Source organism: Coenobita brevimanus, chromosome 113 (assembly GCF_032717465.1).
Source record: "Coenobita brevimanus isolate Jiangsu-jjx chromosome 113, ASM3271746v2, whole genome shotgun sequence".
In the NCBI taxonomy this organism is placed as follows: domain Eukaryota; kingdom Metazoa; phylum Arthropoda; class Malacostraca; order Decapoda; family Coenobitidae; genus Coenobita; species Coenobita brevimanus.
Genome location: NC_137066.1, coordinates 9,334,851 through 9,347,092, shown reverse-complemented (window position 1 = coordinate 9,347,092; position 12,242 = coordinate 9,334,851).

The window sequence follows — 12,242 nt, the reverse complement described above, 5'->3', positions numbered from 1 at the left end:
CTCACTTTTTCTCCCTTCTCCACTAGTAATCTACTATTTTTATCTTTCACTCCCCTGCTAAACTCTCTTCCACCCTGTCTTACTCTCTTCACCTCTTTCCAGAACATTTTCTTACAGTCCCTCCACTTGACATTCAAATTCCTTCCAAATTCCTCATCCACTCTCTTCTTACTCTCTCTTACTAATCTTTTCATCTCTCTCTTTCTTTCTACATATAACTCTCTCTTCCGCCTCTCAGCTTCTTCCACGCCCCTATTTCTCATCCATTCATTGTATGCTTTCTTCTTTTGTGCCACAGCCTGTCTCACCTCTTCATTCCACCACGCTGTTCCTTGCACCCCCTTCCATCTTCTCTTCCTCCCACACCCCACATCACATCCTGCACATATTTCTTCTGTAAATATCCTGCACACACCTTCCACATCCCCCATGTGCTCCAATTCATATTTGTCCAATCGTTCCTCCACTTCTCTCTTATACTCTGCTTTTTTCTCATCCTATTGTAACCTTTCCACTCTCCTTGCAACTACTCCTTCCTCTCGCCTTTCCCTTCTTCTATTTCTCCATCTTACTTGGATCCTAATTCTGGTCACCACCAAGTAGTGGGCAGAAAGTCCACTCCCCCAACCTCTATAAGCTCTTACATCCATTACACATCTTCGCATCCTTTCATTCACACACACATAATCAATCATTGCCTTCCTTTCATTCAGTTCGTCACGCACCCATCTCATCACTCGCCATGTATACCTGTGGATCATTTTATGCCTGAAGAGGGTATTGGCTATCACCAACCCCCTCCCAGCACAAATGTCCACTAATGCACTCCCATTCTCATCTATCTCAGCCGGCACACCCCACTCACCAACTATTACATCCACCTTCACATTCCCTACTTTACCATTCATATCACCAATCAAAATTACTCTCTCATTCCTTCCAAACTTTTCCATGCACACTGCCATATTTGTCCAGAACTCTTCTCTCACTCTGCTAGCACGATCTTGCGTTGGCACAGACACACACACAATCGCCCACATTTGTATTCCAACTTTCAACCTTACCCACACAAACCTTGACCCAAGTGATCCATACTGTCTTTTGCTCTTCTTCCATCTTTTACTCAGAACTATACATACTTCTTCCTTTGCCCTCTCATTCTCACCTACTCCTGCACATATACCCCATCCATACTCCCATTCTCTCACACTTTCTCCTCTCCATTTTGTTTCAGTTATTCCACATACATCCACTTTCGCACCTTCAAGCACCTGGACAATCTCTCTCTCTTTCACCTCATCATTCGCTCCTCTTACATTCCATGTTGCCATTACCAAGTCCTTTGTCCGGTCCTGGGTCGTCATTTACCATATTTAACTTTTTTTTTTTTTTTTTATCAAACTTCCACCTTAAGAGCACTTTGGATAAGAAATAGAAATTAGGTGGTAAGTGGTGGCGACCTTCATCCACTCACGTGATGTAATGTTGCCTACATCTTACTTTATCATTCTTATTCTGTGTCTGCCCTCCTCTCTCTCTATTTCTCCCATCTTTCCTATCACTTTTTATTAGTCTTCTTTCCCTTTCAGGTGGCTTTACATTGAATGACAAGCCTAATGGTTTCCTGTAAGCCAGGAAATCATTTGCAACGCTGGTTGGTAACCATGTAACCAACACATATGTGTTTCCAACGTGTCAACAAATGGGTTGGCAGAGGGTTAGTGCCCCTCCCCAGAAAACATTTAATTCAAAGACAAACGGCCACCCTTAATGGGGTTGTGGCGTCTGTCTATAGATAGATAGATATATAGAACAGAAATTATGTGTCAGTTTCCACAAACATATAATCAGTAGGAACCAACTGTTACCCTTAGATGAAGAACCCCCTCCCCCCACTCTCATCCCATAATAAAATGGATAAAATACTAGTTTAGTGAGACAGGTTTAGAATTTTAAGTAAATCTCGACGGAAGTTGCACTTTTATAGTAAAACTGTCTACGTAAAGCACCAGACTGACAGGATCACTGGCACTATTGCTTTATAAATTGTTTGGAAGAATTACCTAACTAAATGTTCGTTATGAACCGCTTCTTGGCCCAGTAAACCACGAATATATTCATCCCCATGCAGTGTGATTTGAGGCTGGTAAAGTATAAGATTATTCCATTTCGATATCTTGCCAGATTCGGAAGTAAACTCTCACACATGTGCTTATCACGGTAATCCTGTGCGAGGACGTGACTGGCATCATGAAGAGTTGTCTCGGGCAGCGCCGTGATTCCGTTCATATCACGTCTTGTACGGTAAGGGAGAGTAAACAGCTGGCCTCGCAATGAACCTCCATCGTTCCCCTTGAATGCAACCCTTTGTAGCGAGTAGTGAAAATAATAATTACGTGTCTCTAAGTCTCGTTATCAGATTTGAACATATCACTTGCCAGAATACCGATATCAAACACCTCATTACCAAGCAAATATTTGGCACTAAATTTGCAAGACTGATAATGAAAACTCCTAGACGGCAACACTAATGAAGAGGGTATTTCCTTATCTCTCACCATCCTCCCCTCCCCCTCCCTCCACCCAATCGTTCACAGCCTCCACAATATCTTATCATGCGGCTGTCCTCTGACGTTTCTCGCTCATCTCCTAACATTCTCCTTCTCACTAGCTACTTCTTTATTTTTTTTAATCATTAACATTTATTTGGTATCAGCAGTGTTCACATTTCCTGCCTTTCCTGCCGCTTCGGAGCCTCCAGTGGTCAGGTGGGTAGCGCGTGCATCTTAAGTTTTCCTAATACGGGTTCAGTCTCATCGAGGGGACATACTGTACATTAACAGTGTGCACTGGTACGTCCATTTAGTTTCTTTTTTCATATGTTCCCATCCTGTCGAAGTTTCCTTGATGTCATATAGTCTCTATCACACACAAACACTGTCTCTGCAAAACTGTTTTCATATCCACTTCTCATCTTATACATTAAAAGCTCTCCATACCAACTATACAGCTATGCATGGAGCACCGGGTGGGAGGAAGTCTCTTGGTCAAAGGCAAAAAGTAATGTTCCAGCGTCATACGGAATAGTTGGCCATCAGGGCCCCTTTGTGTGTATAATACAGCTGCCTGCAAATGTCAGGTATGTGCAAAGCGCCCATACTATAAATAAATAAATAATATAAATATATATGCATATGTATATACTGAATACTTGTAGTAGCATGCCGCATTGTTTAAGTTATTACTTCAGGGCCCTAGTATCATCTTGATTTATTCAGTAACTGTGCCAATATATATATATATATATATATATATATATATATATATATATATATATATATATATATATAACATGCTTGCATGCATGGTCATATTATGGTGGCTCTCCCTCTGCATGATCTATGTCAGTCTCCCTATTGAGACCCTTATGCCTGAGGTCACACTCTACGACCTCGTCCCAGGTTTTTTTCGGCCTGCCTACTCCCAGTGTTCACATTTCTCACCTCCACATCCAGCAGTTGTACTCCAACCTCTCAACAAGCTCAGATCATCTCAGTCTTCCCTTCCTCATCACAACACCAATACATTCCTGTCCCACCCTTCCTCTCAACTCATTAATCTCAATCCTCGCACCCCCAAGCCTCAAATTCAAGGATGCACTACACATCTATTAATCAGTGTCATTTCTGTATGTCTGGGCCTATGGAAATCCTCTTCCATTACTGCCCAGGTCTCACTACCATGCAGCATTAAGCCCCGTTCGTTCGTTCAACGATTTCCCCTCCTATATAGAGGGGGCCGGGCCTTATTTTAGCCCAGTCGGTGTGCATCTGTATTTGGCTGGGTTTGAGGACATGGGGTATGGGGCAGAGACCGCTGTGCGGTCCTGTAGGGCGTGTTTTTTTTTTTTTTTTTTTTTTTTTATTAATAATATATTGTCCACTCGCGCATCCTATGTCTGCATATCAAGCCCCCCTACACGCTCAGTATTATTGCGCAATATTGCGTACTGCACAGTAATAATGACAGTGTAGGGATAGTATTGAAGAATAGCGCAATATATTGAGGACATCAAAAAGAGTTTGATATTTTATTGCGCAATACGAGTATATTGAGTTGTGTGAAGGTAACATTGCGCAATCTTCTGTTATACCTCATACCAATTAATCTGGCCAGGCATGTATGGCAACACTGTTCCTGCTGAGATTCTGATTGGCTGGAGATGTTGATTCGATTTCGTTGTTGCTTAAACCGATACTCTCTTTAGTATCAGATATGATACTGAGTTTGTCGACAATACAATCGTCAAAAGCAATAAGAAATCCGTTATATACTTAACAACAATGAAATATGCGTAGGAAGATAGAAATATTCGAGTCAACAAAGTATTATAACAGTCCAAGTCAAGGTCAGCATTTGAACAATCCTTTCAATCTCCGACACTCGATAATATAACAGAAGATTAAGGAAACCTGCTGAAATTAAGCATTGGTGTAATACACATTTAAATTTTAAGATCAGTCCGTATACTTAAATCTTGCCACAACTCTGAATAATTAAAAATTCTAATGAAAAGACGAGTTGTGCGGGGAGGGAGGTTTGAAAAAATTGCGAAAATCAAAGTAGGCTAAAGGAAAACTATATCATTATATCTCCTCTATTATCACAGTACGGACTGATCTTAAAATTTAAATATGTATTACACCAATGCTTAGATTAAGCAGGTTTCCTTAATTTTGTTTTATTATTGAGTGTCGAAGATTTAAAGGAATTGGTCGAATGCTGACCTTGACTTGGACTGTTATAATACTTTGTTGACTCATATCTCTATCTTCCTACGCAAAATTCATTGTTGTTAAGTATATAACGGATTTCTTATTGCTTTTGACGACTGTATTGTCGAGAAACTCAGTATCATATCTGATAATAAAGAGAGTATCGGTTTAAGCAACAACGAAATCGAACAAACACCTCCAGCCAATCAGAATCTCGGCAGGAACAGTGTTGCCATACATGCCTGGCCAGATTAATTGGTATGAGGTATAGTTTGTCCTGCCTTCATACCATCGACATGGCTGGCACGAAAGATGATCGACCATTCCTACTGGAATGCATACAAGTAGCCAGTATAGTATCATCGACATAGGTTCGGCGAATGAGGGGACAGATAATTCTGTTACAGGAACATCACTTAGCCAGTATTTTTCTTCCTTCATTTAGAAATTGGAGTCTACGTGGGAGTTGTAAGGAATTATAGTAAGTACTATAGCTACACACGGATGGATTTCTCTTATTATTACAAAATGGCAAGGCATTTTCTATTATAGGTAGGCTATATCCTGTGGTATACCATAACGATCAATATTTATGTTAATGAAAACATTTTTATTGTCTAATAACATGAGGATATATTGCATCATTTTTAAAAACATTAGTATAGCCTAAGATTCACAAAAACGTGTTCCATTCTCGAAGTGCAGTTTACATGTTTCATTGTGTTAGGCTAGTCATTTATTTTTCATATATAAATATTGAAACCGTAATGCCTTCTTTTCTTATCAATATATCCTTTGAGTGAGGCAGTGAACAATAGCTTCCCATATCTCCATCACGATACAGCTGATCGACTGAGGGGACACTGCACTACCATATTTCAGATCTTCAAATGTGTTGCCGGTGGCCAGATAGCGTAGTGTTACTGATAGCCGCGTACTTTCAGAGATACATTCCCGCATCACGGTGTTCTTTTCGGAAATAATTGGAGTTACCATCTTCAGTAAGTCGTCAAATGCTGCACTGTCCATTCGCATGTAACTTATATAATCCTCTGGTTCACTGACCCTTATATCCTTCAACAAATTCTCATTGCCATACTCATGTCTTTTCTTGCACCACTCTTTCATCCATCTGCGTCTTCTCTTCCCTTTTGTGCAGCTGGCTATTGCAGTTTCGATTAAAGCAGTGTCAGTGTCAGTCATGATGTCTCCCTGAGATCGTTCGCTAGACTTACGATATTGAGCAATAATATGGAGCCATGCAGTGGGGACGCACATTTCACAATAATGTTGAGTCAATATATTGTGCCAGTAATATTGGTCGTGTAGGGGAAGCTTTTACACTCCTAACGCATGCAGTATACAAAGATCCCTTAGCACGGAGGGAGAGCCCTCTCAGTGTCAGGAGGCAACAGCTCCCCAAACTTCTTCCAACCACTCCTTTCTCTAGGCACAGCCCCACCTCCAGCACATAATATGTCCCCCAAATAACAAAACTCTTCCACACACTCAAGAGACTCACCAGCAAAATCAGTCCTTTCACACCTGACAATCTTCACGTGCCCTCCGAGACACACCGCACACACGAAATCATTATTTCGTAATCTACCTTTAACACCACTGCATCTCTTATGCACCCACTATCACAAACACTGCACAAGTTGGAGTTACTTCCCACATCGTTGTGGTAAAATTGCACATGGTCACACACTCTCTGGTTTGATAGTGCTACAGCCAGTCCTAGATATCATCAGTTTCGTTATATCCGCAATTACTTTCAAGCCCTTGTCCCTCATACCATCTCTTTATTTCCTATATCTTTCCTTTACCTCGCTTTCATTCTCTGCAATCAACACTAAGTCATTTCTGAGGCTACACGAGACAGCCTCAAGCACCATGACAAGCAACTAAGGGCTCAAGACTGACCGCTGATGCACACCAATATTGATGGAAAACTCATCATTCTAGTCTCCATTCACTCTCACCTGGGTGCTAGCACACATGCATACCTATCTATCTATATATCATCATCTCCATCAGCTGTTTGAGTGTCCACTGCAGGACCGGCCTATCCCTACCGAAGTGGAGACGATACAGCCAATGTATCTCTACCAAGTGGCTTAGGCTGTCTGGCAGAGATTGTATGTAGGGTGAGAAGTGATTGTAAATGTAACTGTAGTGTTGGAGTGGCTTTGGATGTGTGTGTAGTCTGTGAACCAAGTGTAATCGGCCCGCGCAAGCCGAATGGGTGCAAGCATACTTTATAGTAAGCGACACTGGTTCAACCACAGCACCCCTTGTGTCCGCCAACGCAGTACGTGGCCGGGTGAACACTCCCAAAGTTTATTACCCTGGCGGGGCGCGAACCCTGGCTCACCCGTGTACGAAACGCACACTCTACCACTGTACCACAGAGGCTCCATATATATATATATATATATATATATATATATATATATATATATATATATATATATATATCCGTCCATCCATCATCCAGTCCTACGTTGCCCCATGGGGAGCGTAGGAGCCCGGGGATAGGCAACTTGGTCCTGACATTTAAGATGAGAGTGACCAGCCTCACTCATCCCTGAGTGGCGTTACGTGAGCAATAAACCCCGACCACTCCTTGGATATAAACCTTCGTGGGCTCAATCCGATTAGAGCACTGTGATTACCCACCAACCACCGGGCGCCCAAATTTGGTTATATGGTTACCACCCAGCGTAGTATATCGTTTCCTGGTGTACAGGAAACCATTTGGCTTGTCATTCAGTGTAGAGTCACTCACAGGCGGAAGGAAGAGGAAAGAATGAAGGAAAGAAAGACAGAAGAGAGAGTGTAAAGTCACCCGTAGACATAAGGACGAGGAAAGAATGAAGGAAAGACAGAAGAGGATGGAAGGAAAGAAGGATGGAGGAGAGGAAAGGGCAGACACCCGAGATCAGCACTACATTGAGTGAGTGGATGGTGAGCAATATATATATATATATATATATATATATATATATATATATATATATATATATATATATATATATATATATATATATATATATATATGCCATTGTGGATATTCCTTTAACTAACTTTAAATGAATATATTTCCATGGCACAATGAGCAAAATTATTTCTATAGCGGCCTGCTCAACCTGCTCAACCAGGCATGTTTTCACCAGACTTAAATATGATGCAACAGAATTATAAATGGTTCTCACCCATTTTTTCTTGATTTCTTACAGTAAGTCCATATACATTAGAATAGAGCTTTAAGTACGTAAAATTACGGCCGTCTTCGGATCTGTTGCCGTCGAAGTTGGTTTTCTTTTCTCTACGTGGCAGGTTTCTACCAAGCACTGACTCTGCAAGTGGAACAAAGAAGAGAATATAAGACTGTTTATATTGTGGATGGATTTTCTCCAAAGGAGAAACATCCTTTCCTCCAATGAAATATTAATTCAAGTTGGCAATCAGTTCAATTTATTCTGTTTATGTATTTATTGTGAATAGATATTTTTTTATATGTTCCTAATTTTTCTTCTGGCGTAACGAAAGCAGTCCTTCTTGAGCACCGTAAAATTCCTGTATAGTTTATTTACGGTACATGAAATTGATTCTTAACTTCTTTCTTTACACCAGTTCCTGAGCAGTACATTATTAAAAGTAACTTCTCTAGGCAAGTGGATTCCAAACTTTCAGTCATAACGACCCCCTAACTTCCCAATATCAAGATTGCGCCCCTTTTCATTTCTATCATAGTGCTTGCAACATCCAGGCAAACAACAAGGAAAAGAGCATTTTATATGATTTTTTATCACGTGTGCAATGGTGATAAAAAACTGATGACAAAGAAAGCTTCATTTGTAGATGGTTTTCGTTTATTTTATTTTCTCTGTTTCTTAATTTTTCGTGCCTTTAATGTGGTTGAGATTAGGAGAAATACACTGAGGTGCTTTGGACATGTGGAGAGAAGGGAGAATGAAAGACTGACTAAGAGGGTGTATGAAAGACTGACTAAGAGTGGAGGGAGGGAGAGGGAGGGGTAGACCGAGGATGAGGTGGAGGGATGGAGTTGAGAAGTATATGAAGGGAGGGGGGAGTGAGTTGGGGGAGGGTAGTCAAGTGGTAGGTGACAGCGACTTGGAGGCGTTTTGTCTGCGGCCACCCTTTGCGGGATTAGGGCGTCGGGCTATTGATAGATAGATTTAACGTCATAAAATTATACGTCAGGGAAAGGTAAGAAGGTGGAAACACTTTTTTTTTTTTTTTTTTTTTATAGTCAAGGACTTAGAAAGAGAATAACACAAGAGACGGTGAGGACAAATAGTATGATCTCTCAGTGTAGAGGACATGACTCGGCTGGACGGAAAACGTTTGATGCTTGTGTGATAAAGGCCACACGTGTTCGAATGCTTTGAGGAATCCGTAACTTAAGATTCGTATTTTAATCTTCTTATTTACAAACTACAAAAATTACTAAATGTTTCCTATAGACGGTTAAGCTCATTATCTTTATAAAGAGATAAATTTATGTGCTACTATCAGATTGTTCTCAGCAATAATTCGAGTTTTTTTTTTTTTTTTCTGATTCTTAACCCTTTCGTACATGGCGTAAGATATCAAATCTCTCATGTCCAAGGTACCAGGAGGGTGCTCCCCACAGCCAGGGTTGTAAGATGCTTCAGTGATATCAGGAACAGACATTTGAAAAGGGACAATTTTTTAAAGAGAATGAATGAAGGAAAAACAAAGGAAATAAAAGGAAGACCAAGTCCATGTGCCTAAAGGCATCCTCCATTCGTAAAATATTTATAACAACTGGATTTAAATGAAAGTGGATTGAATGTTTGTGGGAAGCAACTCCCAGGAAGTGAATTCCAGAGAGTAATAGTTCTGGGGATAAATGAATTTTGATAAGCAGAGGTTCTGCATTGAGGGGGAGAGAATGTGAGTTCATTGGCGCTACTCCCCCCCTCCCCCCCAAAAAAAAAGAACAAACCCTGGAGAGAGAGAGAGAGAGAGAGAGAGAGAGAGAGAGAGAGAGAGAGAGAGAGAGAGAGAGAGAGAATGTTAACGTGCCATTTGGTGTGGGTTTTTCAAAGAAGCAGTGTTCATTTTCCTCTGTGGCGATAGTGACAGAAATACTGGACGTTGAAGCTGATGAGGACGCTGGTTGTGGATTCTTTTTCAAGTGTGAGGGTTTATTATACGTCACCTGAGAAAAGTCTTAGCAATTTATCAGTTCTAGCAGCGTATATCATTAACAAATATATGTGATCTAATTCGCAGTATAGCCTTCAGTGAACTTGAGCTTAGTTTCTTTCTTGCTTTTGTTTTTACGTTCGTGACATGGCAAAATACCAGCTCAACAAATGCTGCACTTAGGGTATACAGTATGAACTAATAGCAATATTAGCTAATTCTCTGCAGCATTTTTCATCAGCTGTATTCTCATTATCAAAAACGTATGTCCAAAACTCTACCGGAATTGTTGGGATTTATGTATCTAGGGTAAATGGTGCGAGGAAGTAAAGAAAGACTTTGACAAAAAAGGCCAGAAAGGGACTTATTCAGGCCGTCCTTTTTCCCTTAAAATAAAGAGGACAACATGATCTCAAAAAGACAGATTATCCTTAAAAGACAGACTTGGCAACCCTGCCCACAGTATGCAAAACACTACACGACATTGTTTATCTTACCGTACGACTCCTTCACTTTCATTCTGAGTTATATTAGCTATATTTTGATGGTAGTCTTTTCCATATTCCTGCTGTTCCCTAAATTTTCTTTCATATTTCTTTTACTTCCACACGTTCAGGTCTGTACAACATAAAAAGAGATAAAACTGGTACCAATGTATAAAATCACGCAAACACAAGCAATGATGCTCACATACATAAATACACATAAAATCGAGCAAATGTGTGAGTGTGTGTGTTACTTCTCACCGGGCTACTTTGGGGGCATACAGAAGCAGTGGTAGTGATTAGTCATTAATTACAATTAACACGTCAGAAACATATTCACTTATCGCGTGTTTTTACTGTAATAATATATACTTTCGTTTCACTGACAATTGGTAACTGTATGGGTGAAGATTAAAATATCAGCAGCATCCTTAATACGCACCTTAATCTCGAGGAACTTTGTGAATGCGACCCCAGCCCCACTAGTCAGGGGAACATAGTCAGACAGGACCGAACAGGTAAGACGACGGCTTTGGAATAATGCCTATCATCTGCACGATCATTAAGGCAGAAAATCAAGTTCCCTTTTGTACTGTTGGGTGAACAGAGACAAATGAAACAACTCCGGCCAAGAGTTTGATGGTCCCGGGAACTGAACTGGGGTGATGACTATTCTTCTGTGTACTCGTTATGAACATCGCAGTCTCAATACTGCGCAATATAATCCGTCATTCTGACTGGCCAGTGACCAAACATTGACTTGGGTAACGACGCGGGGATGCGCACTAGTCCATGGTAAATCTTTGTCTCTGAGACGTCCAGATCAAGAATTAACCCCAACATAGCATCCAGCAGACGCCCCATCTGAAGTTTGGCAACAATGATGTTCGACTTTGATATCACTTCTAGATCACTGTTAGTAATTTTATCAGTATTGGGTGTTTGTTAAAATAAATGTCTGTCTTTTCCCACAACAATTCCCACAAGTGAATGACTTTCCATAATATCTCCCACTTAGCCTCATTTTCCCAACAAATTTGTGGGAATATTACATGATGTGGTACACTCGGAAACCATAATCTCTAGCCCACCTGGGTCGGTGCCGGAGGTTAGTACAGCGACCTTTCTGGACGGCGGCCCACTCAAACTATCACGAGGTAACACACGCACGAACACATACAGTCCTTATGAACCATTCAAGGCTTCGCTCTGAGTGTGTCGTATGTTTAATCATCCTGCTGTATTTAATGTTAAGCAGACATAGTATGGCTATATAGGTGTCATTATGTATAAGAACTGTATGTGGCATTGTATATTCATTAAGTAGGGACACGAAGAAAAATTAACGTAAGTTGTAGTTACGAAAGAATGAAAAATATTAGACTTCCAAACCACCCAGTAATTCGACACAATGTATTCAGCGTGTATGTGTGTGTGTGTGTGTGTGTGTATGTGTGTGTGTGTGTGCGCAAGCGAGACAAGGAAGTGAACTTTTGTATTCACGTGTGTGTGTGTGTGTGTGTGTGTGTGTGTGTGTGTGTGTGTGTGTGTGTGTGTGTGTGTGTGTGTGTGTGTGTGTGTGTGTGTGTGTGTGTGTGTGTGTGTGTGCAAGCTAGACAAGGAAGTGAATTTTTGTATTCACGTGCATGTGTGTGTGTGTGTGTGTGTGTGTGCAAGCTAGACAAGGAAGTGAATTTTTGTATTCACGTGCATGTGTGTGTGTGTGTGTGTGTGTGTGTGTGTGTGTGTGTGTGTATTGGTATCATCAGGCGTCAACCCT